We start from the raw sequence: 27,317 nt of genomic DNA, 5'->3' as shown, positions 1-27,317 counted from the left end.
GCCCTTTCTGTTTACTCTTTGTTGGCTTGAGCTGTGACGTGGTCGTTGCCAGCAGTATTATTTATATTTTCACATGTTTGAGAGGATTACAGTCCTTTTCATTTATGCACTGTGCTGGGCTGGCATGAAAACACAGAGTTCGATGGTCTTTTGTGGGACTAGATTTTTACATATTTGAACAAGCAGATTTTATTTTAAGTTAGCGTAACTGTTGTGAGTTGCTGGCTGCTGCCTCATACTGACAGGTAGCAGACTGCCACCAGCTGGTGGATCCACCAGCCACCTAGTTGCACTCTATGCTACTTCACCTGACCTCCTAAGTTGGTCTGCCTTGGACTCGGTCCTGAAGTCCTCCTAAGTTGGATGTGCCGACATTCTCTCTGTAGTATTAATTGATCTCTAAAGCCTATAAAAACAAGAAAAAACTCCGTGGAAGACTCCAGGAGTAATTAAGGTGTGTTTATCCAGAAAGTCCTCGTTGTTTGGCCCAAATCTGCCCCACATTAGCAGTTTCCTATTCGCCACATCTGGCGGCAGTGGCTCAGGGCTAGTCTGGATTCCACAGCTCAGCTACAGGTTAAACTAATATGAGGCAGATGTTAGGAGCACTGAGACATTTGGTCATCATGTGGTCCAGACAACACCTGCTGTAACTCATGTTACCACCCAGCTACGACTGGTTTATGTGACTTATGTCATAGATGAGCCATTGGTGACGAAAGTAGCCTACATTAAGCCCCGTGTCTGCTCTCTGGGTATTATCACGGTCATGTTTAAGGTAAAGAAAAAGCCTTCATCAGGCAGGGGAACAAATTTTATGAAGGCCGTGAACTCTTTCTTTGAAAAGGTTGGTGGTCTATAATCCAGATAGCTCTTTTTTAAGCTCTGTTTTTGGTCTCCACCAGCTCCTGAAAACAATATCTGGCTCTCTCACTATTGTCACTTAAAATTTCAACCTTTGTTTCTCAGTCAAAAAAAGGTCTCTGGCTTTACTTTGATCCTGCTTCTCCCCGGTCATAGACTCCGTTTCATAAACTCTGAGCCGTTTTCCCAAACATTTGTATACTGTTCACATCCAGCCATCACCAGAGACCTAAGCCAGCAGCCCGCTTCTCACAACAGCCTGCCTCGTTGTATTAGGAGCATTCGGAAAGAAGGCTTTGACGGAAAGGTCAGGCCACCTTTTCCTATTGAAAATCATTGGCTGCTAAAGATCATGACATTAAAGGTATGAGCAGAGAGGCCATAAGAGAGCGAGGAAGAACAGACGAGTCTGCAGTGGCAAAGACAGACGGATGTCTTTGAGAATACTACAGTCAGAGATAAAGGAGGGTAAAAATACGATAATACAAGCTCTGAATTAAAAACTCTGAGTAAAAGTAGGGAGATATTAAAGAGCTCTGACCCCTTCCTGTTTTTAAAGCTTGGTTACTACCACCACATTTTCAAACAGTAGTTACATTGTACACAACGTCTGTCTGTTAAATGTAAGATTGTTGTGGTTGATTAGTGGCTCTCTGTTCTCCTTTGCGAGTCATTTCACATTAATTTTTTATGATTTTTTTAGTCGTTTTGTTTCTATTAGCCTTCACCTGTATAGGTTATTTTTGTGTGTCTGTAGTCATTTTATATGATTTTATGGTCATTTCATAGTAATTTTTATGTTTTTGTATCTGTTTAACTGCTCTCGTTACATAGTGTTAGTGCTAGTGTTACATCTTTTTTTTATGTTTTTGTTACCGTTTCTACTTGCATGTCTCTTCAAGGTGATTTTGGGTAATTTTGTAGTGATTTTTGATTTCGTTATGTCCTCCATCAATCTCACTTTGTGGTCATTTTCTGTTTTTTACTTTAACCTACTGTTCAGTTTGTGTCTCTGAGGTATCATGTTTGTCTTTTTTGTATCTTTTTGTTTCTTTTGTAATTGTTTTGGTCATTTTTTTTACTTATTCTGTATTTTAATAGATTAAAAAAACCTCTGATCACTTGTTTCTCTTTGTTTTGTGGCCTTTTTATGACTTTTATTGGCTGCAAGTTTCCCTTTATCGTCATTTCTGTGTCCTTGTAGTCATTTAGCATCTGTTTGCAGTCATGATTCGTCTTTTTATGCTTGTTTTTAGTGTTTTTCTGTCTTCTGAAGGTCATCTAATTCACTTTGTATTTGTATTTGTTTTCCGTGGTAGTTATTTTGGACCTTTTTGAAATGATTTAATTTCATTTAATAGTTTTGAACATTTTTTTGTCAATATCTGAAAGTATTAAAAAAAGCTAAAAGACAATTATTTAAATCTGGTTTCATGTCCCCTGCTGTAACCTGAAGATTAACGCGGCACCTCTGTTGTAAAATAGCACAGTGTATACTAATTTTTATAAAAAACCTCATTTTACATAAATAATTTTAAACATTTAGAGTCAAAAATGTTTTCATAACTTAAACTTTTGCTGACTTCATTTGAGATTCCAACTTTGCCAGTCAGCACACTGATCCAGATCGCTGCAGCAAAGGTTGAAAAGCACAGTTAGCTGAAAACTTGGCTCAAAAAATCTCTACCACAAAACCAAAAAACTTAGAAACAGTCTGTAAAAGCTAAATAACCTTTTTCTTCTGAGGATTCGGTGGAGACCAAACATGAAACCAACAGAGGGTCAGTTTGGTTGGAGGAAGATCAGGTTTTGAATAAAGGGGGGAAAATGAAGCACATACTTTAAATTAAGCGTGGCCTTGCTTCCTGCTCCAGTGCAGCCCTGTGGCAGTCAGACAGACTTGAATTAAACACCCAGAACACAGGAGGTCACGAAGAGCAGCCAACGGGTTTTTCTTTTACTGTAATCATGAAAAAGTAAGACAAAGGGTAAAAAAGGAGCCGCCCACCTCAGAGTCAGGTAGGACATGTGTACTGTATGTATGCATGTGTTTCCCGGAGCAGCTGCTCTGTTTGCTGTCCTACTTTATGTTTGAAAGCACAAACTGTTCAGCAACGTTTCGCCATGAAATCGATTTTCATCCCACAGTGAAACGAGGCCAGCGCGCTAAAGGCTGAAGAATTAGACATACTGTATGTAGGCTAACGGCGCGCTAGCAGAGAGTCGGTGGAACCAAGTGATTAAAGCAGCAAACGAACCCTGCCGAGCAAAGTGTGTGTGTGTGTTAAAGTGGGTTGCTTTCAGAGCTGATAGAGGCTCTGCGATGTGGTCGTGGCCCGAGTTTAGTTTTGTGTACATTACTGTCTCAGCTCTGTGTGCATGTATATTTAATACATTCGAGTGCAGCTTATTTCTCCACAGGAGAGGTTCGATTTTGGCCTTTTTTCTTTAGATTCACTTCATTCTCTGGAGTCGTCTCGCGTTTACACGTTTTGTCTTAATCATGGTTTAAAAGACCATGAGTACATTTTTGTTGTCACCCCCTCCCCATAATTTTCATTTTGTGTGTCTTTGAAAGAACTTTCTTTGTAGTCATTTAGTTTTTTCTTTCTTGGCCTTTTTGTGTTTGTGATTTTATTTAAAAAGCTGAATCTAACAGTTAGCATTTTGACCATTTGAGAGCACAGCTGCAGTCTCCTCACTACCAACAATGTTGCAGCTGAAAGCGCTGCTGTAGGTGAACCACAGACACACCTGCTGACGAGCTACAGGTAATGTTTCCCAGCATTCACGGCTGTGTTTGGATATAAAAAGCTAAACTGAAAAAAACAAAATCCCATATTTCGTCTACTGGGGATAAAAAACGTTAAACAAACAGTTAATGTTCAAAGAAAAGCAAAGAAACAAACAAAATCACGAGCTTTCACGCTTACTGTACAAATACTTCTGGTTCCTGTGTGTCCTGCTGCTGCCCCCTGCTGCTCTGGAGTGTGAACAAATGTACACATAAAACACTTACAAGGAAAGCACTAATCTTTCTTTTCTTAATTAGTTATTATAGGAGTTTAGTCTTAAAGAACAACCTACTGAGTCATCAAAACATCTGATGGATTTGCTAAAACATTTAGATCTAATATAAGATATAATGCTCTTCTCTCCCCTTTTGCACAGTCGAGCGTGTCAGGATACATTTCACTGCGTGTTGTACTTGTATAACTATGCATGTGACAAATAAAGAATCTTGAATCTAGATCTGTGGGGCAAGCCTTGAATTTAAATGGAAATAAATTACGTTTATTGTGTGCTCACTTGTAATTTCTGCCCTTAAATAGGCTTTAAAAACGTTTTCGTTTGTGCACAAACTTGCTCGATCTCCTGAGACAAAGTCCCTTCATAGTCAATTTTAGTTCTTTATCGGTCATTTTGCCCTGTTTGAGGTCAACATGCACCTTTTTGTGCTCGTCTCTCTTTGCACCTCCAGCTGGTAGGATACCTGCAGGTATACCGAGAACACAGCGAGATCGTACATCTTACCTGGCCCGGGTCCCCCGAGGAGCCAACGGAGTGAGAGAGACGTCAAGACTGCCTTTGACTTCATATATCACGTGTTATTATTGTTCTTGTGTGTTTTCTATTCGAGGGCCACACAGCAAATCACTCACCAAACACTTTGTCCTTTTATCCTTAGCCAGTGAGCTAAAGATTCATTCTAACTCTAACTCAATGAGTTTCACCAACGGCAGCACAAATTTACGCCTTTCACCTCCCTCACAGAGGACGACATTAACCTCTGACCCTGCAGCTTTCTGCCTTCGAGCTCTACGGCAACACGCATGTGCTTTCAAAAGCAGTTTGAACCGTGTAACATAGATGTATAACACGCTAAACGTGGAGTTTGATCAGCTGGAGTGAGACCGTGATGGAGGGTGGCATTTCAGGCTGCAGCTCTTAAACTTTGGCGTAGCCTCTGTCGTCCAATCACGACTTTTTTTAAAAACAACTGCTGAAAACAAGTTTTTATAGGTCAACTCTTTGTTAATAGTTTATATAGTGTTAAACCTGCCACTTCCTCACTCCTCTCCAGCAGCACTAACTATGAAACACAGCAAATCTGACTTTATTGAGATCTGCACCGTGAACGTATGACAGGCACGAGAAGGTTTTAACGTTTTGTTGGCGGTTGCTAAAGTAGCTCCATGTTTCTGAAATCATCGTGACTGGAGGCACTGCTCACGTAATCTCACTGCTACTACGGTGACTGAAGGTACCAGCTTATTAACAGTGGCACAACCACACAAACAGATGAATGTACCCAGCGTCATGCATGTCTAAGTACTTCTCAGTATTATTGCATATAAGTCACGTGTTTTCATTAGAAACCTGTTTTGAAGACTTCAAACTCTCCTGTAGGCATCGTGCAGGCAACATTTTGAAGGTGGTGTCTAATTACTGCAAACATTCATTATATATTTCTTTAGATCAGCTGGTGCCTCCGATGATGATCTCCAACGAAAAAAGCAGAAATTAGACCTTCAAAAGCAAGAAAATGATAAAGTGCACCACAAGAAGTTCATATAATTGCTGTGAGTTTGCACAGTTTAACCCTCATTCTCGTCAACTTTTCCCGTCTGTGTGCAGCCGACGTCTCACTCCGACTTCTGCAGAGAATAAAAAATGTTGCAGAAAAACACCCGAGCTCGCAGCCCGGAGCAGGTGGAAATAACTGGCAGCACACCGTCAGCAGTTGGTGAAAATGCTGACCAACACAAAGCACTCCATCAACTAAACATTAAAGGATCAATATTGTGGAAAACAAAACACTGCAGAAATGAAGGGCTGGGAGACGGAGGGGAGGCGGCAGAGTAAAAACACCTCCCTCTCGCTGTCGAGTGCTTAACAGTTTGATGTGCATGCAAACTGCCTGCGAATGAAAGTCAAACGTGATTCACTGATTCATATTTTACATGAAGACAAAAGCAGACTGATCTGAGCTTGACGCTGCGAGAAGAAGCGGCAGAATGAGAAACATCCGACAGGTTTCAGCCAAGGAGCGGGCGATGATGATGTCGGTTCTCTCGGGAAAAAGATTTGGATTTTTTTTATTTTAAAAGTTGTAAAAGCGAAGCTCTCAATTTACCGGTCGATCTACGTCCCTACCCTCACCTATGGCCACGAGCTGTGGGTAGTGACCGAAAGAACGAGATCGCGGATACAAGTGGCAGAAATGAGCTTCCTCCGAAGGGTGGCTGGCCTCTCCCTTAGAGATAGGGTGAGAAGTTCGGCCATCCGGGAGGGGCTCAGAGTAGAGCAGCTGCTGCTCCACATCAAAAGGAGCCAGCTGAGGTGGTTCAGGCATCTGACAAGGATGCCCCCTGGGCGCCTCCTGGGTGAGGTGTTCCAGGCATGTCCCACCGGGAGGAGGCCCCGGGGCAGACCCAGGACACGCTGGAGAGATTATATCTCTCGGCTGGCCTGGGAACGCCTTGGTATTCCCCCGGATAAGCTGGAGGAGGTGGCTGGGGAGAGGGAGGTCTGGGCCTCTTTGCTTAGGCTGCTGCCCCCGCGACCCGGCCCCGGACAAAGCGGATGAAAATGGATGGATGGATGGATGGAAGTTGGGAAATGAATTTGGATTTTTACATTAATGAGTTTTTGTCATTATACACAATATAACGTGTCTTTCTTTTGCACATTATTTAAATCAAAATGCTCCATTTAGTTTCAATATTTACATTTTTTAATTTACTTATGTTTTAATGTCTTTTGTTTTAAAGTGGAATAAATGGATTTGTGTGAGACTTGATGGGACAAACGTTAAATACCACCCCTCAGTTGGACTTTTCCACCTATTTTTCAGCTGGCTCCACTAGATACCTAGGTATCCCCTCTGGCCATCACCAGTAATTTAAGTGTCTTGCCCAAGGACACAACGACCAAGACTGTCCGAACCGGGGCTCGAACCAGCAACCAACTCTTGAGCCACGATCGCCCTGATATTCCTGTGCTTAAACTGCTGTTTTAAAAATAAGTGATCCATTTTCCTTTTTGGATTTCTTTTTTAATAATTTGTTTTGATTGACAAATAAAATTTAAAATACACAAAGACAATCAAGAGTGAAACAAAAACAAGCCTACATGAAACAAATGTGTGCAGATGAGAGTAAGCTGACATTTCCAGACTTCTCTGGTCCCCATGACGACCCATCCCCCAATAAAGTGTGTGCCTCAGCAGGTGGAGAGAATCTTGTTTGCAAAGGTTACACCTTTCCTGAATTTTGCGGTCCCCACGTTACCCATCAGTTTAGCTCCACCCCTGCAGACACTCATTTCGGCACGTGCAGCAATGTTAGACGGAGAAAAGAAAAGCAGGTAAGTCAAAAGCCCAAATTTGCAGTTACGCACTCAGTGTTTTTGGCTCTAAGTCACATGATCACAGGCCCTGCCCATCCCTGTCGGTGCCTCATTGGGCGACGTCTATGTGAACTCTAAAGATGAGGGGGCCTGTCCTCACAGTCAGGGGAACCAAACAGGGATATAAAAAAGAGACCATGAGACCTTTCCCGCCTCGTTGTGAAGACTCTACGTCTCAGATGTCAGCTGCCTGCATCCGAGGTGCTGAGCTGTTATTCCTGCAGTGTTTTTGTGAGTAGATGATGTTTAGCTGCTGATGCCTGAGACTCCCTCACCTCCTCCTCCTTCCTATTGCTCTCTAACATGACCCCTAGTGGCAGGAGAACACCACTACAGCGTGACGTTGCTCCCAAGCATGTGATCGCGTGCTGTGGATTTGATGGCGGCTGTGCACTGGCGGCATGACTGACAGTTTAAGATGTTGTGCAAACATTTAGGACTCCTTTGAGCAAATTAAAGGGTCATTTACTGTAAACTGGTGATGTGCATCTTCTGTCAGTCAGAGACAAGGAAAACACCAAAACACAAGTGGGATGATTTAAATAAAAACTGAGAGTTCTGTGAAAAATCAAGAACCTGGACTGTGTGCAAAATATCACTATGCTGCCAGTTTATAGTAAATCAGTGCAGCATTTCTCAAACGCAGTGGAGTGGAAGTATAGAGTAGAGCACTTGAATGGATGTATTAAAGATGTATTATCGGCGAGGTGAGAGAGTTTCCTCCCGAGTGAACGTGAAGCACGGCGGCGTGACATTTGCCGCTGATACAGTGGATTCTGCAGCGAGGAGAAACTCTGCAATCTAAATAATCCGATGAAAGGTCAGGTGTTCACAGCGGCCACTTTAAAACCAAAAGAACGACCGGGGGGGGGGGGGGGGGGTAAATGGGTCTCCGTGAGGCACACGGGGAAAAATAAAAGCACCTCGAGGATACTCATCGGACCAGAATGTATCGCATCCTTCAGTCAGAGCAGGTCTGGATGAAGGCAGGCGCTCTTTGCATAGAAAACTCCTTCGACAGCTACACAGTGGCGTGTCTAGAAAATTTTTGTTGGGGGGGCCAGGTAGGGGCACAGATTTGGAGAAGGGTGGCAGATGTAATTGGCAGATAATGTTAAAAACAATTCTATTAACCATAATTCAATAACCCTATAAACCTAATAACCGAATGCGCTTTTAACTCTTATTAGAATGAGATTTTAAACACTACTGTGCAAAGTTTTTAGATACTGCGTTGCTAAAGGACAAGAGATACAATCAGTGTTTTGTCAGTGTTTACTCAGCATTCAAGGACATCAATATTTGCATAGTATTTTTACTGACATATAGTACACATATGTTTTGGGCAAAAACATTTTTGAATATTAAAATACGAACATCTGTAACAAACAATTGACAAATTAGCCAATGCCAATGCAAAACTTTATCTGCCTGTTAAAAAAAGAAGATAATCTTCTCACAAACTGGTGTTTGATTGTGAAACAGGAAAAAAGTGGGGAAACAACTGAAAAGACGAACATTTGAATAAAACCTAAAGGCAAGTAAATACTTTCTATGCTGCCTTATGGTAAACTTTGGTAATATTGATAAAGAACAACACTGGCTGATGATGAAATCCAGTCAGCTGGCATGGTGACACTGCCAGTATTAACCTGCAGGGCTGGACTGGGACAGAAAATCGGGCATTTTGACTACAGACCGGCCCACCAGGTATTAAAGCCATAAAGACTTTGACTGAAAACAAATGCTGTTGTGACAGTGATGTACAGTCTTGTTGGTATATGTATGATTTCTATACATTTTACGTCAGATAAAAACTTTGGTTGTAAGATTTAGATAATTATTTAATAAAAGCTAGGTATTTTAAATGAGAATAAGAAAGAAAAGTATTTCTTTGTGCCTTTCCCTGTTAATGCCCTACCTGCCCCCTGGCAACACTTTGCTAGACCCGCCCCTGCACAGTTACCAGCTGTCAGCTGCTTAGAAAAGGATCCTGGTGTTATTTGTCTCTCAGAAACAGTTCATAACTTCCCTTCAACTCATTCATGTCACTTAAAAGGTAAACCTGTTTCTCCATCACAGCTCTGATGATTCAGTAAGGACATCTCCTGGTTTCATCTTCATGTTTCCCTCTCACCAGATAACCAAACCGACATCATGACCAGCAGCTTTACAGCTGTGGCTCCAGCAAACATCAGCTGATATTAGAAATTAATATTAAATAAATTCTAACAACAGCTGATCAAGCTTAAACGTGCTGCTGTTGTTTAGCGCAACATCCGCTGGTTTCCTCTTTCTGGCACAAAGTGGGCGATAAATAAACAAGAGAGACGATCAGCTGATCATTGATCAGTTTCATGATTGAAGTAGCAACAGGAGAGGGAGGGGGGAGAATGAGAGAAGAAGAGGCAGCTGTGCAGCGTAAAGACAGAATAACTCCAGCATTGTGTCTTTTTCCATTCTAGCTAAAGTCCGGGACAAACTGCGTCTCTTCTCAGCTCAATACGAAACGTGTAATATTTTCTCTGATTGAGGGACCATTCCATTTTTTTAAGGAGCCGTTGGCAACTCTACTAACTAACCTTATGAATAAAATAAAGTTCACGATCAGTAACATCATAGCACCCACCCACCTAAAAACTCCATCAAGCTGGCTAGAACGCAGTATGAGTTATTGCAACTGAGGGTAAAAAGTCAGCACAACGAAAATAAACTCCACCTGAACTTGGTTTATATCTGACCCAGATAGACTGCAGGTCATAACTTCTTACCTGAAGTTCAGTTCACCTGACACTCGGACTGGCGGCTGCCTCGGGGCTCTCCTCCTGCCTCCCCTTCCCTCATCCACCTGTTGCCTCTGTGGAAGCCCCACCATAGCCACCACCAAACAACTGAGTCATTTTTACACATCGACCTGCATCTGGCCAATCCACCACCTCTCATTGTTCATGCCATTACAAAAAAAAAAAAAAAAAAAAAGTCACCGGGCACATGCCCGGTATGCCCGATGGCCAGTCCAGCTATGTTAACCTGCAACCAAATCTGCAGCTCCATACAGCAATGTTACGACTTAGATTACATCAGTTAGGGCAGCTAACATAACTCTTATGTTAGCTCCCCTCAGTAGCAAACTGTCAGAAATATTCGACGGCTGCAATAATTCTTTAAGTGTTATTTTTTCCTTGGGATTCTAATTTCACCGAAGTTTACTAAACTCAACAAACTCAATATTACTTACCGGGACATTTATTCTGTCCTCATTTTCTTTCACCGAAAAATTGTTTCCTGCAGTGCCGTCTTTCGTGCTTGGCTCTCCTACCTTTGCTAACGTGATGCACATAGCGCAGAAGCCGATGCTGCATTCACTTACACTCGGATATCTGAGCGTCACCGTGAAAACATAATCGTACATTTGATATTTGATTGAATTTTATTGTTTTGCCTTTGGGGTGGCACCTGGGGTGGCCAGTCTGGTTGGGGGGGTGGCCTGTGCCCCCCCAGGCCACCCCGCTGGACACGCCATTGCAGCTACAGTCTTATAATGAATATAATGTTTTATTAATATTTAATAATAAAAGAGCTGAACGCAGCAGTTCACACTTCAGAGTCTCATCAGAGATCAGGATGAATGAGCCTCACAGCAGACGGACACTTACAGATTACTACAAGTCGTGACCCACAGGACAGACTTTACTCTGGCTCTCTGGACAAAAAGCCAGCAGGTTTTGTCTGATGTTTGGGAAAATCACATAGCTTCTGTGGGAGATGATACTGGAGACTGCAGAGATGACATCTTTGCAATCACACAAATAAAACACTGATGTTAGGCTAGAAATGAACGACGCTTTGGTTGCATGACTGTTTCAGACCACCACGAGCTCTCACGTGGCACCACAGAAAACTGAAACTAAAAAAGCTTAATTTAACCTCCTTCTTAATTCCTCTTTGCAATTAATTACTTTTTTTTTTTTTTTTTTTTTTTTTACCAGATTTTTGTGTCAGAGAAAAATGAGAGCCACATATGAGGATATTTGTTTCAAATTTCGATAGAGCAGAGACAGCATAATGTCCTCGTAGGTGGCTATCAGGCCCTTGTAGAGAAAAATTTAGTGTGATGTAATGTCCACATATGTGGACGGCAGGTCCTGGGAGGTTAAAGGAGCTAAAAATGATGAATCCACGCAGTTTAAACATTGTAAATCCACTTTGATCTTGGCTTCACAGGGACACGAAGCACTTCTGGGTGAAAGTCACAACTGTCATGTGGACTGTTTGTCTACTGAAGAACAGAGTCTGAACAGAGGTGTTAAAAGGGGTTTTTTTCTTCAGACTGTCTCCAGGTGTTTGCTCAGAGGAGGTGGTTCTATTATTGTAGGGTTATCTTACAGTATGGAACGCCTGGAGGTGACTTTGTTTTTAGGCATTTAACCCTTTTTTGTTTTAGTTTGTTGTAGTTTTTCACGATAATTAGTAAATCTGTATTACTAGTAATATATGCATAAAATTACTTTGTATTACGTGTTTTTTAAAGGTACAGCCAGTTTTTTCAGGTCGTTTAACAAAAAGGACACTGTACTCATAAATATACACAGAAAGTGATGTTTTCTTATAAACCTTTAATTATTCCAAATTAATACACTAAAAATACATCAGAGAGGACGCCGCGCTGTGGAAGCCTACATGCACTTCACCATTATACTTAATTATGTTTTATGTGAGTAGAGACCAGACACAGACGTGTTACGCCAAAGGCGAAACAGAAGTTGTAGGCGTTCGCGGAGGGACAATTAAATTCATGTCTGCACCTTAAGAGTCAAGATATGAAGCATTACATCTGTTTAATCATCAGAGCAGGAATGCCCTTCAGCAAAGAAGTGAAAAGGCCAAGGAAAGAGACAACGCTATCAGCATCTTTATAAACTGTCACCCTCTTCACCTCAGCTTCCATCTCTTTAACTGAAGTCGGAGCTTCAGAAACACGGAAACACGCTCATTCTCAATAATTTTTAATAATAATTTTAATTACTTATTGTCAGCTGATTATACATGAGCTTCCTGGACAGCTCACAATGAGCTAAACAACAATCACAGCTGGTTATAAGCTAACGTTATTTCAGGTATAACCTAAAAATCACACTTTCCCCCTGATAAATAGTTTGATTACATTTCCACATTGGATGGAAGTTTTTCGCTAAGTGTCTGAATAAAAAATGTTAAATTGCCGTTTTAATAGCTGTTAGCTAGCAGAGGATAAACGTTGCTAACAGCTGTTAACAGAGGCTAAATGTAGCTAACAGCTGTTAACAGAGGCTAACAGAAGCTAACAGCTGTTAACAGAGGCTAACAGAGGCTAACAGAAGCTAACAGCTGTTAACAGAGGCTAACAGAAGCTAACAGCTGTTAACAGAGGCTAACAGAGGCTAACAGCTGTTAACAGAGGCTAACAGAGGCTAACAGAAGCTAACAGCTGTTAACAGAGGCTAATAGAAGCTAACAGCTGTTAACAGAGGCTAACAGAAGCTAACAGCAACACAAACAGCAGCTCTTACTGACAGAAAACTTCAGGATATCCTCAACAGCTCACCTCAGTGTTGCTGTCATCAGTCAAACAAGAGCTTCACTGACTCATCATATCACACTGTTTTCACGACGTTTCACAGCCTCCTCAACAGTGAATAGATGCGACATTGACAGCTGAGGTAAACAGTCTACTGACAGCCTATAAACTCAAAGACAGATCTGTCCAGTCACTCTGCTGAATAAACTCACGAAAAATAAACAACGGCCAGTTTTTGACCGACCCCCTTGAGTGGCTCTTGGGGCAAAACCAAACTATTTAAGTGGCTGTTTATGTTTGTACAGTTGTAGTAACACACCAGCTGGCTACAGCTGTATGGGGTCTGAATTTAATATTTTTTAACTTTCTTTCCTGAATAAATCTTGTTTGTCCACATCAGGCGCCACAGCAGGATTATGACATTCTCATGGCAAACTTCTGTAACTCATTTGCACAAAAACAAAAGTCTTAGAGGCTGATTTAATGTGGGAATCTGTGAAAATGGCTAAAGCTAATTTCATCAATTTATTTCAGACTTATAACCAAAGACCAAACTCAAAAATAAGATTTACTTCGACATGATGGATGAGGAGGTGCACAAACCTATTTCTGTGTTTCAGGCCTCCTTCACAGAGCTTTCAATAAGGCTAAAGTCACAATTTCCTTTTCTGAGTCTGCTAGTGATGGAGGTGGTTATTCAGAGAACTGTAAGGGTTACAGGTGGGCGGTGATTTGTTGAAATAACTTCACTTCATTTTTCAGATGCTTTGACCACAGTTAAAGCTGTGTTTTCCAGAAGGGAGCGAAAGTGAATGAAGACATCCGTCACCTCAGCCGAGGCTCAAGAACACTAGTTTCACCAATTCAGCTTTTGTTCGGTCCCCGAGACCTTCAGTCGTATCCCGGTGTGCAAAATGAGCACCTATTCGAATCAGACAGGTCAACCCAGGCTGAACGCTGCGGGAGAATTTGACAGCGAGCTTTTCCAAGAAAAGAAAGACAGAAAGAAAGCATGACTCAGTGTCTCATCTAACTCCCGGGCTTTCTTCTCTAAAAGCCGGCGATAAGAAGATGATTGACACGTGTTCTGTTCTCCCTGCGGACTCCCTCTCAGAGTAAAGGACAGAAGAGGTGACAGAGGAGAAGTGATGGAGGGAGACAAAAAGACAGAAAATCAAAGAGTTCAGAGGAGGAAACAGAGGAGAGAGAAGACCTGAACTCAGTCTCAATCAAAACAGGTTTCATATTTGTAACTGAGAAAATACTGATTGCTAATTTCTGAATAATTTCCTGTGACACTTCAGTTATTTGGTGCACTAATAAGATTGATCGGTGGAAGTCAGATCTGGTGAGTAGGTGAGTAACAGGGTTAAAACGGTAAACAGTGGATGAAGAGTGGATGAACTCTATTTTTCTGACGTAGTTGACCAAGTAATTTTCAGACTGGGAAGACTCGGAGATGAAACGCTCCACGTGGGTTTCACGCTGTGACCCCGTAGATGTTTGTGCGGTGATTTGGTCCCTGTTTTGGAATTGTGACACTCGTCATGTGTTGTATTATCCTGATTTATGCTGCCATCCAACATGTTCTCAGAGCACCTAATATATCTTGCCTACGATGCCAGTTTCCCAGTGGAACCAGTGATTTTAAACATCCCAGTCTTCATGTATTCCTAGTTTCACTTTTTTCTGTCTCAAAGGAAAATATTAGATTGCTTAAATTCTTCGAGCTATCTGACGTCCTCCCTGCGTCTGTAGACTCATCTTTGTGATAGTGTGGACAGCGAGGGGTGTTTCCACTTTTTTTCCAGCTGTTTTCTAATGTGAGGGAAAGCTTTTTGCACTCGGACTGAGCAGCTGGTGAAAGTCCGAGAGCGGCGCGAGGCTTTGACCCTGATGCTCTGTTTAACAGCTAATGCTTCCGATCCCAGGTGGGAAACAGTTTTGCTGGCATGTGTGTTTCTTCTTGAACCCCTCACACACACACACACACACACACACACACACACACACACACACACACACACACACACACACACACACACACAGTAGAGGAAAGCAGCAGCATGAGCCTGGTGTTTTGCACTGCTGCAGCTCGTCTGTATCATCACACTCGGCTGGCTCTGAAATCTGATCTGGGCTGCTGGGACCTTAAATGACTGCGAGAGGATAGGCATGAGTGTGTGTGTGTGTGTGTGTGTGTGTGTGTGTGTGTGTGTGTGTGTGCGCGTTTATGCATGAGTGTGTGTGTGCATGAGTGCGTGTGTGCATGAGTGTGTGTGCGTGCATGAGTGTGTGTGCGTGTGCATGAGTGTGTGTGCGTGCATGAGTGTGTGTGTGTGTGTGCATGAGTGTGTGTGTGTGTATGTGCGTGTGTGCGTGCATGAGTGTGTGCGTGCATGAGTGTGTGTGCGTGTGCATGAGTGTGTGTGTGTGTGCATGAGTGTGTGTGTGTATGTGCGTGTGTGTGTGTGCATGAGTGTGTGTGTGTGCATGTGTGTGTGTGTGCATGAGTGTGTGTGTATGTGCGTGTGTGTGTGCATGAGTGTGTGTGCATGAGTGTGTGTGTGTGTTTATGTGTGTGTCATTAAGTACGTTGTAGTTTCATGTGATGCTCTGGGACTATCGTGAAAATTAGCTGTTTTTCACTAAACTCATATTTACTTCTTATTTTTTAAACATTTAACATCCCTGTTTTTTGTTTTGTGTCCCTGTGAATAAAATATGAGTGAGAAAACATACAAATCAATAAAATCTAAATTGTCTCAGGATACAAAAAAAGATAAATCAGGGACTTTTACACTTTTTATACAAGAAATCAGAAATCAGAGTAAATTTTTACGACATAAGTCTTCTTCATCTTTCAGCTGCTCCTAAAAGCAGGTCATCTGCCTCCACCTCACCTTGTGCCTAACATGCTGCTCTGTCACAATAACCCTCTGCATCTCCTCCTTCACGACACCCAAAACTCTTCTCTGTGGTCTTCTTCTTTTCCTGCAGCTCCATCTTATTCATCTTTGTCCAGTATTCCCACTATCCCTCCATCTCAGGTTGTCACGGTTGTCTTTGCTTGACTCTGAGCTGTTGGAATCTGTAGTGTCTGCTTTTTCATGGGTGTGTCCCATTAAAGAAGACTGGAGCCGGGCGAGCTGATAATAACTAATGATCTTCAGTAAATGTTAGCAGTAGTAGCTGGTATGTTTTGCTGGTCCGGCCGTTTTCTGAGCCGTTCTTTGCCGTTTAGTCTTTTACAAAGTCAGGAAAGGAAGTTTAAGTCGAGCCTGATGTTACCTTAAATAAAACTACAACTCCCCGTCTCCTCCTCACAGAGAGGAGCACAGCTTATTAATCGGGTATTGGTGTCAGAACTGGAAACATATGCATGGGTGGATCCCTTGGCGTGTTTCGAGCTGGTAAATAAGGGTTTAGCTGCTGTATTTTTTGGCCCTGAGGGGGGTTGATGTGGCGGCGATACGTGCGGCTTAAAGCTTCTGCCCGCCTCTCTTTTAGCCTGCTCGTTTTGTTTGTTGACCCTGCTTGTAGCTGGTCGGACATCTTATCTGAGTCACGTCTTCCCAGACTGTCGCATCTGCCTTATCTGAACCGCCCCTGCTCTTAAACTGCTTCTCAGACTCCATCTCTCCCTGAAGCCTTCCCAACTTTTCTGCTCTTTCAAATCTCTCCTCCTCCTCTCTCCTCTTATCTCCCCTTCTTCTGCCTCCGATCTCTCCTCTGTTCTCTTTCTGCTCACCTTCCTCGTGTCAGGACCACCCCTATCGTATTTTCCTGCTTCCCCTCTCCTCGTGATAAGGACCCCAGGTGGCATGATGGATTTCACTCGGGCCAGGAACAGTTTGCTCCCGGGCCACAGCGGCTCCAGATAGTGCTGGATAAGCAGGTCAGACGGAGTTAGCGTGTTTGAGGAGAAAACAGCTGACAAGCAGCAACGAGGGGAGCAAAAGCTAGGCCACCCCGAGATGAATGCATCTCTTTCTTTGTGGAGAGGACGGAGCACAATAAGCCATTTTCCAAGCTCGGAGGAAGAAAGAGGAAAGCAGGGAGGGGGAGAGATCTAAATCAGAGTCACTTTATCCGACAAGTATGATAAATGTGCGGGGATATGCCTCAGAGGCAGCGGTGCAGAGAGGTTGGCACCTCGCAGAGTTTCCCTGCATGTGCTTATGAAGGAGAAAAACCTGATCCATAAAGAGCAACAGCCTGGCTTACAGGTTTACAGCAGGACCGGGGACCGTGGAGAGGTGGATGAAATCAATAAGACGCCAGGTAAACTGTGGGAGGGACGCAGGAAAAGTGGAGATTAGAGCAGAGCGATTTTTGTCTAATTTCTTTCCTGGTTTTCACTCTGAAGACGTCACAGATCAGTGGCAGAGGTGCAGATATAATATGATTATCAGGCTGTTATCGCACGGCACTGTGCACACTGCAAACAGGAAAACAGTCGGAGATATTCTGCCTTCCCTGCATCACTGTTTGCAGGATTAACAAGGAAGCCATGGGTTTATAAATGCAAAGGTAACAACAATAAAGGAGGGGAGCAGGCGTCAGCGATGAGGCTATAAAATCATTTCTTTCAAATTGGAAGCTTACAAATAATTAATGATTATTTTACTGTTAAATACAACTAAAGTTTCATAGCTGACAATTTTCCGTTTACTTATGACAGTTATTACAAAGCATGACTAGAAATGTGTTTGAAAATATTTATGATATTGTTGCGTAAACTGGATGATAAGAAACAAACACCTGAGAGTGTGAAAGTGCACGTGGCCCTGTGTACGTTTAAAAAGAGGCTTCTTCATTCTTTTTTGTTCAGCTAATGCAACATTAATGCAGCTCGACTGTGCTGGTTGGAGCAGCTAATGCGACTGAAATCTCACGTACATTTAACATTTTCAAACTCGTCTTCAGTTGAGCTGGACTCTTATTTATTGGTCTTTCAAATCTGGAGGTCAACTTAAAAAACAAAATCATTCATTTTAGAATCAATAAAAAAAAAAGCAGCTTACTGTACATACATAGACTGTACAGAAAAGATGGAGGTAAATGCGTTGAGTGAACATCACCATCTTGGTATTTTGGGAGTGGTCAGAAGAAGAGGAAGGGGTGGTGGACAACCAAAGAGACCGCATGTTCATAGCCTCGCATTTGTTGCTTCACCACCGACTACATCATCATCGTCACATGGTCACTTTTATGCTCTTTTATTTACACCCACCATTACAGCGCAGGAAGCCACTGCAGTATTCTCCTGAACAATAAGTGTCACCACTCAGGCAACACCGCCACATCAGCGCCGATGACTTTTTCCACAAAGTCTCAGGTTTTCAAACATTTCTGTCTGTATAATGTGTGAATCTCTGAGCTTCTGTACTGAAATAGCATTAAAAAGAAGCTAAAACCGACACGACTATACACTCATGTGTTTAACCCAGCTGTAGTGGCAGTGACAGGTTATATATCGCTGTAAGCAACGAGCATAAAAGTGCTCTTACTGTCCATTTTAGTCTAAATTAAACTGTAGTTTTATGAACATCGTGTTCTATTCAGTAAAACTTGAAACTAACAACTGAGACCATAAAATCATCTTAGAGGAGTCGACCCCTGCTGGCCATTTCCAAGAATGCGGGTCTAAAGATTCGTCTAGATGGCGTGTATCAATCCACTTGTCAAGTGTGTTTTTTAGCTACTTTATCTTTGAAGTCTGGTAACCACTTTCAGAATTGACCATCATCCTGTAATGACCAGTTATCAACACAGAGGGCGCTGTTTGCTCACACTGTGTCACTAAAGACGTTTTTGTCTCTTACTTTGTTTGTGTCCAGTTTGATCTGAATTCTGTGTTTTAGGCTCTGTGTGCCTTTAATCAATGTCAGTAGCTCTGCATCCTGTTACACCCCGGCCTAGGCAACCGGAGTGCAACACGAAAAAAGTAAAAATAAAGAAAAAAAACACACAAAAACCCCCCCACTAAAGCTCACCACCAAAATCCCAAAACGAAAGTATCGACAAATCTATTTACAGCTATTTACAACAAACTATTTATTTACAACAAAACACCAAACTATTTACAACACGGGGGAGATCGTGACCATGACACACTGAAACACAGGGTTTAAATACCTAGAGGGAGCAATCAGGAAAATGGACAACAAGAGGGAAACACAGCTGGGGCAACTCAGAACTGACGAGACAGGGAAACGTAAACTGAAAACACTAAGATAACACAGACTTTCAAAGTAAAACAGGAAACACATAACAGTCACGCCAAAAACAACACACTGACAACACCGAAACGTAACAATCCAAAGAGGAAAGGTATTTGTTTTTGTCCTATTTCCTAATCATGTAGCTGATTACTGATTTATTACCCAAACCTGTGAAAGGCATGTTTCTTTCATAGTAAGTTAAGGCTGGTATGTATATCTGCGGAGCATCAAAACTGACTGATTAGTACTAAGCGCTGTGTTTGGAGTGGAACTTATGCAAACAAGATGTTATCATCAGCATAGAAACTGATATCTAATTGCTGTTTTCATAAAAATGATAAAAAAAATGACCCTACATGGAGACGATCTCCGTTAACAAGCAGCAGCTCATTTGTAAAAATCATCCATCAATTGTAGAGTTTGTGCCTCTGTGTTTGTTGGATAGCAGCCCTTGTTTTTCAGCTCGGTTATTTTAGAAATAGCTCAAGATAAGAGCAGCTTTCTCAGGCCTTTATCATAAATCTTCATGGTGAGTTTTTAGTTCACAGGCTGAGCCACACCATCCTCTGAAGAGAGGGAGGGAAGGAAAAAAAGGTTCTTTCATGGCTGGGAGGCTGTCAGAGCTGCAGAGCTCTTAATTTAGCCTAACTGACACACAATGTCCTGCAGCACACTCTGACTCATGGATGCAGAGGCTCGGGATGGCCCCCTTATCCTGAAAACCAGACCCTTCTTCTACTTCAGCCTCAGACAACCCCAGAGAAGAGCTGGTTTAAGTCAGGACTCAGTCACCTGCTCATGGTCGGCCAGTCTAAGCAGTCAGAACTTGCTTATTGCCGGTCAAACCTCACGTATCACTGCTTCCTCCACTGCTCAGTGCTTGGTCTGCTTCATTTCACTGCACAATTTGTCACAAACCTTCTAACAAAGAAATACATAAATGTGCAAAAATGTTCCTTCAAGTGACAAACAGAAGATCACCACACAAACCGATCCTAATGAGGCGTTTCATCACAGTGGTGGTTTAGAAACCCTGAACGAGTGTGTGGACCCGACAGCTTCGCTTCGCATTCTGCCCTCTCGAGAACGAGACGTCGAATATTAATCTCCACAATCAATGTGATTTTATGATTAACCTTTAAATTTTCTCTGACAGCCCTAACTAAGGTTGACTCATGAACTCTTTGTCATTGCTGCTGAATTACTCCACATCTAAACATCTTTTTCATGTGAAAACAGCTGAGGGAGTTACTGAAGGACTCTAAAGGTTAGAAAGTGCACGCATCTGAAGTGTGAAGGAGGGGAAACCATACCTACATCTATTATCTACAACATGCAGCCGCAGGGTTTCTCCTGCTGTCCAATCCAGGAGTGTTGGGCTCTTTTAAATTCAATAAAAATCTCTAATGCCGTCAGTGTAGAGAGCCACATCCTCAAAATATTCACCTTCAATGACAAAAATCGATTAAAAAAAACGATGATGTCGAGATTCTTTGGAACGAAACAAGAACGTTTTATTTCCACGCTCTGTAAAGTTCACAGATACTTCCAGTTTCTTCACCGATTTTTTAATCCAAAACTCATTCACACTTGGCAGTAGGGCTGGGTTTCAATAATCGTTTATAGATTAAAATTGATTTTAGCTCTAATAACGCGATATCGATTCATTAAAATCCTGAATCGATTTTTAAATATAAATGTATTTTGCCCAAAATGCCAGAATCTCAGGTTAAACCTCACAAAACCACAACAACCGCCAAACAGCTGAAACAGCAAACGAGAGCAGGTACACTGAAGATGTGAACACAGAGAGCGGGGCATCAGAATCAGTGAGATGTTTTCTCATCCGTGCACGGACACGCCGTCGGGGCTGAAAGCCGACAGATCACTGACTCTGATGCGTCGGCGGGTCTGCGCTCTGTGTTTACGTCTTTTTTTGCGCTGATTCTGAAGCTGCAGGTTTTGTCTCTCTCCAACCAAAATTGAAAAGAAGATCCAAACTACACTACACATAAACATCGTTGTTAATTCTCTCTGACTTTTGCTGTTTTGCTTCCACCACGATAAAATCACACTTCATGCACAGCTCTCTCTCTCAGTGTACTTCAGTGTACGCACCAGTCTACCATGTGCGGCGCTGTCGGCCACTGTTTTTCTTTTTAATCACTTCTGATAAGAAAGCCTCATTTCTGCTGTTCAGTACCGAAGAAATGTAAACCTTTTAAAATCATACCAAATTGCAAAATGCTCAGCTGTGTCTCTAATTAAACCTCTGTAACTTTGCTCTGCTTCACTTCAGCAGCATCAGGTAATGTTCATGTGTTGATTCATGGTTTTCTTCTGTTCTTGTTCTTCTGCAGAATATTTTTAAGGTTATCTACGGTGGCCCTGAGAGGCCAAAGAGACTACAACTTAAAAAAACACCAGCAATAAGGAAAACGCTGCAAAAGCACACAAAACACAACGGAAATAGGAAAAAGAAAACAGAAATAGGAAAAAACAGATTTCCAAAAGCACAAGGGACGTGTTTCTGGGGAGACAATAACCTGACGGACCAGTTGCAGGAACCAAAATATGCTAAGAATTGCGCTGGGAGACATTTAAAAGAAGTGGAGGATGTATCGGTTTTGTAAGGAAAGAAAAGATGAGAGGTAAGTGTGTTAGCCTAACTATTAGCCTAAAAATCCGTCATCAGTATTATATGAATGATAAAACACACCTAGCATGTTTTGGGTTCCTGCAACTGGTCCGTCAGGTTATTGTCTCCCCAGAAACACTTCCCTTGTGCTTTTGGAAATCAGTTTTTTTCTATTTCTGTTTTCTTTTTCCTATTTCTGTTGTGTTTTGTGTGCTTTTGCAGCCTTTTCTTTATTGCTGGTGTTTTCTTAAGTTGCAGTCCGTTTGGCCTCTCAGGGCTACCGTAGATATTGGCCACGAAAATCTCCTTCATGTTTTTTTGTGTTTTATCCTCCGTTATTCTGACAAAGGCATCTGCTGTGTTGAAGTCTCACAAGTGTCAGTACTGATAAATGATCAGAATTATATTTCTGAATGTGATTTCCCCGATTCAAATCGAATCGAATCGATTCTAGGAATCAGTGACGATACCCACCCCTTCTTGGCAGAGCCGCCTCGTGGGTCAGATTGGACCCTACGTCGTGCTGTTTCTGGCCCAAAGGACTAAAGAGTTTCATCCAGCATACGAACAAAAGAACTGAGGAAGGACATGGTGCAGCATCAGATGTTGTTTGCTTATAGTGAGTCTGAGGATGGAAAACAACTGACTGTAAGCTGTGTTCAAGGTCCTGATGCACTTTATGTGTCTTCATTACCAGGCTGGTTCCTACAACCACAGCTGAACACAGACTGGATCCACAGAGTGGGTGTAAACAAACTGGTATTATTTCTTTATACCTGTCCCTGCTGCATTGATTCCTTTGCAAAGGTTTGTTTCATTAAGATGAGTTCAGTTTCAGTGCCCTGTTTATTTTTGCACAACCTTAATCAGCGCTGGAAGTGTTCAGGCGGCTCCGTTTAACATCGCAGAGCAGATAAAATGACCTGAACGCTCACCGCTGACAAAACAAGAGGAATTTGTTATTTTGTGCAGCTTCTTTTCATTGTGCTGTTGTTCTAATCAGCATTTTTTGTTTAACCCTCATTGAAGAAACATGCGGTCCTTCTGCAGGCAGAAGCTTGCTGCATTTCTCCAACATGAAATAGAAATATTGAATTATTTTTCCATTTCACTCATTTTCCCCCTCCTTACTACTTCAGTGCTACAGCTCTACTTCCTGGAAAGTTTCTAACAATTCCAGCAACAAATATGAACATTTGCTTCCAAATGAAAAGAATACTTGTAGATATGAATCCCTTTACAAACCTGCCTAACCCTGACTCTGATCCCCAGGCAGCGAGCTCCCTCAGACCTCCATCTCAGACACAAACAGATTGTTTTTCAGCCTCCTGCCTCGTCTCAGCTGCATCCTCCTCGTCATTTCCATCCCCGCGGTGATGAATGAGGTTTGAAGGGCCCGTGGCACAATGTAATGAGAATTACGGCGGCGAATGGCCTCCGTGAACCCGACGTCCCCTCGGGTGACCTCGTCTGCTTCACCTCTTTGTTATTAGTGAGGAGCAGAGCAGTCGTGCAGAAAAGTCGGTGTTACATCACATATGTCAGTTTGTTGTTGTTAATTAAATAAAGCTTTTTTGATTTTGCATCACAGCGTTCGGGTTCACTGCTGATCGCCTCGGTTACAGTTGTAGGCAGACTGTTGGGCAGCACGCAGCTCTACACAAAGCAGACAGAGCTGCAGTGACAAAGTAGTCCTGGTGCATCCCTGAGACTCATCCAACCGCACAAAGCTATCCATCAGGCCAAATGACTGAAGAGAAGCAGCCAGGCCACAGCAGAGTTCTCCAGCAGCACGTCTGGCATTGGCGGCGAAGGCGTTGCTGCCCCGGCTGGCTCGGAGATCCGCTGGAGCCGTGACAGAGTGAGACATAACAATACCAGAAAGAAGAATAGTACTGCCGCTTCAAGCAAGAGACTCTCACAAATCCGCCAGAGAGAGGACGGCTAAATAATCAGTATGATTTTTCTGGTGTGCAATGGTTGGACCGACCGTGGAGGAAGGAGGGAGCAGGACACTTCCTGTTACTGTTTTTAGGATGTGAAAGAAAATGTGCAGTAAGTTCACATGGCAGCAACTCGTTGCACTTAGGCATGCAGACATGATCATAACGCTGTGTCACAAATCTGCAGGAGCTGTGTGATGTCGTCATGACAACATGGACCAAAACCTCTGAGCAATGATTAAGTGAAGCATTTCTGAAGGAAAAACCCAACCCAGTACTAGCAAGGTGTACTCTGAAGAGTTTAAAGGCTGTACTTATAACCATCAGTTGGTTAATTCAATTTGTCAAAAGCATCAAGAGAGAAGAACTGAAAACACAGCTGTGGCTTTTGGAAGCCATCTTAGCTACTTTGCTCTCATTAGCATGTTTATTGCTCGCTAACCAAGCTCGCTAGCTAAAGTCAGTTTTGATTCCAAAAAGCTTCAGAATTCCTTCAGAAACCAACAGTTAATGCATCTTTTATTCACAGCTGGTGGTTTATTTCCTCTTAGCTCAGAAAACATTTGTTTAGTCTTAGGAGGGCCCGTTATATATCGATAATACGTAACCATGGCAGTTTACTTATAGGACAAAAGCTCTCCTCTCGCTGTGCTGGAATGTTAATTGAGGACACTAATTTGTTTCTGCAGCTGGTTTTCTTTCACTCACTCTTGTTGTTCATCTTCTTGTCGGCTGGATGCAGAACAACTGCGAGAAGCCATCTTCGATTCACTTTAAAAACACACTACCGCTGGGCAGAGGCCAGCTCAGTTTGGTAGTCTTCCATTACTCGCTAATGATGATGATGATGACAATCAGAACTTGGCTCTAACAGATGGTGGGCTACATTTAGGGTAATTTTGTATTAAATTTTCTCATCCATAACAGGAGAAGCTGCACACATTTTGAGACAACAATGACAGCGATGACACGGATGATTAGGGTGGGCATTATAAGGATGGCTGCATCCTTACGGTCGTGCAAATGGCTCGTAGCTGTGAAGTTTAATAATTGCTTTGTTATAAATTTTCATGCCAGCAACCAGTTATTGTAATTGTGGACGTCTCGTGGAGTAAAATTATAAATCAGTCTTCCCCAAGAAGGCTAACGAGTCTCTGAAATCAATCCGGGATGAGCTTTTAGTTGTGACCTCGCAGAACAGAGCAAAGTTATTCACCATGTAAATGATGAGATGCTCGTTTCCACACTGGCTGATGCAGTGAAAGGTGGACAAACAAAATTAGATGTGTGTATAAGGGCGTGCTGACGGAGCAGCTGGGTGGAGTTTGTGAGCTTTTAAAAACTTTGAATCAGAAGTGAAAACACCAGAAAACATTAAAATTAAAAAAATCTCATAGAAGTGGCCCGAATATGCTTTCCCTTATTGTCACAGATATACAGTTGCAGTGGTGGATGCTCATATTTCGATGATTAAAAGTTCAAAAAAAAGAAACCGGCATTTGTACAAACTCAAACTTTTGTCAGAAACATTCACTTTCAGGCGTTTTTCTACTCTTGGATCTGTATGATGTCACAGATTCCATATATCCCTAATATGGTCATCCCAGCCCCAGAAACCCCACCCACCTGCTGTTCAACCAATCATAAGAAAGTGGCATTAAAGTGGGGGGTGTGGCCTAAACATGCCTGTTTGCTGTATGGAAGAGATTTGTCTCAACCTGTTACAGATGTTTCTTTTGTGAAACCACTTAATGTTAGGGCTGAGTATTGACACCAGTGTCAGTACTGGATTAATACTAGAGAATAGAAAGTGGATTTTGTATTTTATGGTTTATTTGCAGCATTTTTGAGATGTTTTGTCTTGTAAAGACTTCCTGGTAAAACAAAGGTAATAAATTAGAAAAATAAAATGCACCCAGTGTTTTCCTTAGATGGAAAAGATGGCCGAATGGGCAAAATTATAAAGTACTGGAAATTCCAGTGATTGTTCAAACAAACGCTTCCACAGGGAGAAATGTGCAAACTGAACAGCTTAATGTGGAGACATAAATATTCTGCTCAATAGCTGATTGACTACACATGAGAGATCCTCTCCTCAGGATATCAAACATTTGCATTAACCTCAGTAAAAAAAACATATTTGTCTCTGGACGTGGATGGAGGAGGCTTTTAATTGCTGCCGAATTTCTCACCTCCTCCAAACACACTTAAACTTAATTTTGGCTCTCAAAAGGGAGAAGAGTTAAGTAATGAAGCGCCACAACGATTGCTCATCTTCAGCCTGCTCTTCACGTCCCCGGAGTCTCACATTTAGCCAACTAACTGCAAATGGAAAGAGAGCTAACTGCAAATTGAATGTCGCCTGACGGAGGGGTTCGGTGTGAGGGACGGTAGCCGAGAGTTGCAGGTTGACTTCCACCAAAAAAAGAGAGAAGTTGCTGGAGCAGCATCTTTTTTTTAAGTTCATGATGTGGGAATAATCTGCAGGGGAGGGGTGAGGGTGTGCATCAGCTAGAGATCCTGATTTTCCTTTTTTCATGTGGCTCAGAGGGTTCAGGAGAGATGAGTCTGCAACAAAGCTCTGCAGTACTGAGTGTGAGTGTGTTTTGTGTTTCCATACACAGCCTGGCAGATATGGAGCCTCTTGGCTGGATCCTCACCCTCTCAACTCTTTTTACTCAATCCACATCTCAATCCCTGCAGGCCTGCTGTTGCTAACCACAACCAAACACACTCCAAAACAAACCCATAAAACAATATCAGATCATTAGCCCACACACACACACACACACACACACACACACACACACACACACACACACACACACACACACACACACACACACACACACACACACACACTCAGCTCAGCTGAACATCTTGTTTTGTTTTAAATAAAGTTGTCATGAAGTTTCACTCTCCACCGTCGGCTCAGTGGGAGAAAGCAGCAAATTAGTGATGTGGGGCGCTCCGGGGGTCCTCGAGGGACTCCTCAGGGTGCCCACTTAAAAATGAGGAACAGCTCAGTTGTTTCCTGCACTGCAGCTTTTCCAGCTGAAGAAAAGAGTAAACAGTGCTTTTCCTAAAATAGCAGGAACACCTTGCACAGCAAAAGGAAAAACATGGAAGTCAAACTACGAGGCTCCTGTGATCCTCACATCTGGAGTCAAGGAGGTTAACAGCTGTGTGAGACTGAGACTGAAGTATTTAAACACTATTAAGGCTGTAGACGTGTTTAAAGGTGGAAATTTTCACATGGGAGTCTATGGAGATTGCAGCACGATCAGACAGTCAGAAATGCAGATGATGCGTCACTGGACCTGGTTTCAACTTCCCACATCCCTCCCTTCCTCTCCTCTCCTTTCCTTTTGTCTGAGCCTCCTCTCCGCTCGCTGAGGGGAACAGCGCCGCTGCTGCATCTCCACTTTATCAGCAGCGACCACATTCACGCCGCACGAAGATGAATCGTTGGAGGGGTTCGCAGCCACCCGGACGAGCTGCTGGAGCCAGGAACGCAGCGGGGGGACGAGTAATCCTCAGCCGGTGGTATCGCAGGACTCCAAAAAAATACACAACAACAGAAACATGAAAAAGCAAAAAGGAAAACAGAGCAACCGGATCGGGATTAATGTTGGAGCCACTCTGCCAAGTTTACGACTGCATTCATGAGAGAATAA

General features: G+C 42.6%; 1 protein-coding gene across 2 annotated transcripts in view; it reads right to left on the bottom strand.

Moving 5' to 3' along the window:
• LOC146661242 (rho GTPase-activating protein 7) overlaps window positions 1-27,317 on the bottom strand; it is a 127,192-nt gene that overhangs the window by 55,938 nt on the left and 43,937 nt on the right. The window lies entirely within an intron of this gene.

The sequence above is a fragment of the Rhamphochromis longiceps genome, linkage group LG10 (assembly GCF_057381845.1).
Source record: "Rhamphochromis longiceps isolate RC_006_pf linkage group LG10, R_longiceps_female_GT1.1, whole genome shotgun sequence".
Lineage (NCBI taxonomy): Eukaryota > Metazoa > Chordata > Actinopteri > Cichliformes > Cichlidae > Rhamphochromis > Rhamphochromis longiceps.
This window is presented reverse-complemented; position numbering and strand designations above follow the sequence as displayed.